Genomic DNA, 1,923 nt, shown 5'->3' on the forward strand with positions numbered 1-1,923 from the left:
ATCACAAGATTGGTGGTTCAAACTCACCAGCCATTCCTTGGAAACTCTACACAGAGTTGCTATGGGTTGAAATTGACTAGACGGCATTTAACAACAACAATATTCATTGTATGATTATACCACATTTGTTGACTCATTGTGAATATTTGTGAATATTTATGTCCAAGGAGCTCTAGAAACATAGTGGGGGATTTATGTTTTACGTGGATATATGTTTTCACTTTTCTAGGTTATATACTCAGGGATAGAATTGATGGGTCATAACTCTGATAGCGTAGTGGTTATGAATCGGGCTGTGAACCTCAAGGTCAGCAGTTCGAAACTACCAGCTGTTCTGTGGGAGAAAGATGAGGCTTTCTGCTCCCGCAAAGATTTACAGCCTCGGAAATCCTGTACAGGGTCGTGTGAGTCAGAACAGACTCCACAGCACATAACAGCAGCAGCATGGCAATTGGAGTGGCTTTATAGGATATTCACTAGACCACAAGGTCAGTTTGATCTGCAAGGTCTGCAGTACAAAATCACCAGCCGCTCCTCAGTAACCCTATACAGGGTCACTACAGAATCACTTTGATGACACTGAACTACAACAACAACAACAAATCTGCATAGCATTGAATTGACTCCTCTTGCTGCAATATGTGTGAAAATGTGTTTTGGAGGAAAAGAATTAAAAGTAGATGGCTCTATTCAGGTTTCTCCCTGCCATCTTCATACAAAAGATGTAAACACAGGGGACCATCTACCTGCTCTGAAATTTGATCTGAGCGTGAATGCTTGGAATAATCATGGCCAAGGTGTATGCCAAGAAATACATGAATCATTTTATTTGGACATATGATACACCACATTTAGGCTACTGGGTAGCAGGTCTACATCTAGGAACTCAAGGTATAAATGAAAGGTTCTAGGACATTCTTGCCTATCTTACAGCCATATTAGGGGGAACTACAGTCATTGTGTAGTGGTTCTGAATCGAATTGGGCTGTGAACCTTAAGGTCAGCAGTTCGAAACTACCAGCAGCTGTTCTGTGGGAGAAAGATGGAGCTTTCTGCTCCCGTTAAGATTTATAGCCTCGGAAACCCTGTACAGGGTCGCTGTGAGTTGGAACTGACGCCACAGCTCATAGCCACCCCCATATAGTCATTTTTAAGAGTCCTGGTGTGCTGCTGAACTGCAAAGTCAATGCACTGAACTGCAAAGTCAGTTTGATCCGCAAGGTCAGTGGTTCGAGCTCACCAGCCGCTTCTTGGAAACCCTATACAGGATTGCTATTGGTTGGAACCAACTTCTTGTTGTTAAGTGCCATCAACACAGTTATTATCATGTAGCTCTGGTAGCATAGTGGTTACAAGTTGGGTTGCTAACCTCAAGGTTAGCAGTTCAAAACTACTACACATTCCACGGGAGAAAGATGAGGCTTTCTGTTCCCGTAAAGATGTACAGCCTCGGAAACCCTATGCAGGGTCGCTCTGGCTAAGAACCTACTCTATGGCACATAACACCCACTGCAGTTGCTGTCTATGGATTTTTTGCCATACCTCTTTGTTATTACCGGGATAAATGTGGTATGGTATGCCACAGAAAAGAGAAAGAAAGATCACTAAACCAGAGGTCCTGGAAAGAGAACTAAACACTTTAAATACACATATATAAACTACATCAGTTCAGTCAAAGCTGTGCTAACAATGGCTCAAGACTGCTCACAGTTACTCAACGCCAAAGGCTCTTATTACAGTCTTTAAAAAAAGAAAGAAAGAACTACAAAGGGTAGAACCAGAAGAAAGTAAAAATTCATGGTAAGAACTTGGGTCAATTTTTTTTTTTTTTAATGTTTTATTGTAAATTGTGTGATAGTCTACATGGGAGAACATCAGCTTTACATTCACTCCATCATCCATCATTTCATTGGCATAGTTACC

General features: G+C 41.5%; 1 protein-coding gene and 1 pseudogene across 1 annotated transcript in view; one reads left to right on the plus strand and one right to left on the minus strand.

The window, feature by feature from the left end:
- The window catches only part of CACHD1 (cache domain containing 1), a 228,958-nt gene that overhangs the window by 144,995 nt on the left and 82,040 nt on the right, over window positions 1-1,923 (minus strand). The gene's annotated exons all lie outside the window — the stretch shown is intronic.
- The window catches only part of LOC102823827, a 7,611-nt pseudogene that overhangs the window by 4,217 nt on the left and 1,471 nt on the right, over window positions 1-1,923 (plus strand).

This window comes from Chrysochloris asiatica, unplaced genomic scaffold, assembly GCF_000296735.1.
Source record: "Chrysochloris asiatica unplaced genomic scaffold, ChrAsi1.0 scaffold00048, whole genome shotgun sequence".
NCBI lineage: Eukaryota > Metazoa > Chordata > Mammalia > Afrosoricida > Chrysochloridae > Chrysochloris > Chrysochloris asiatica.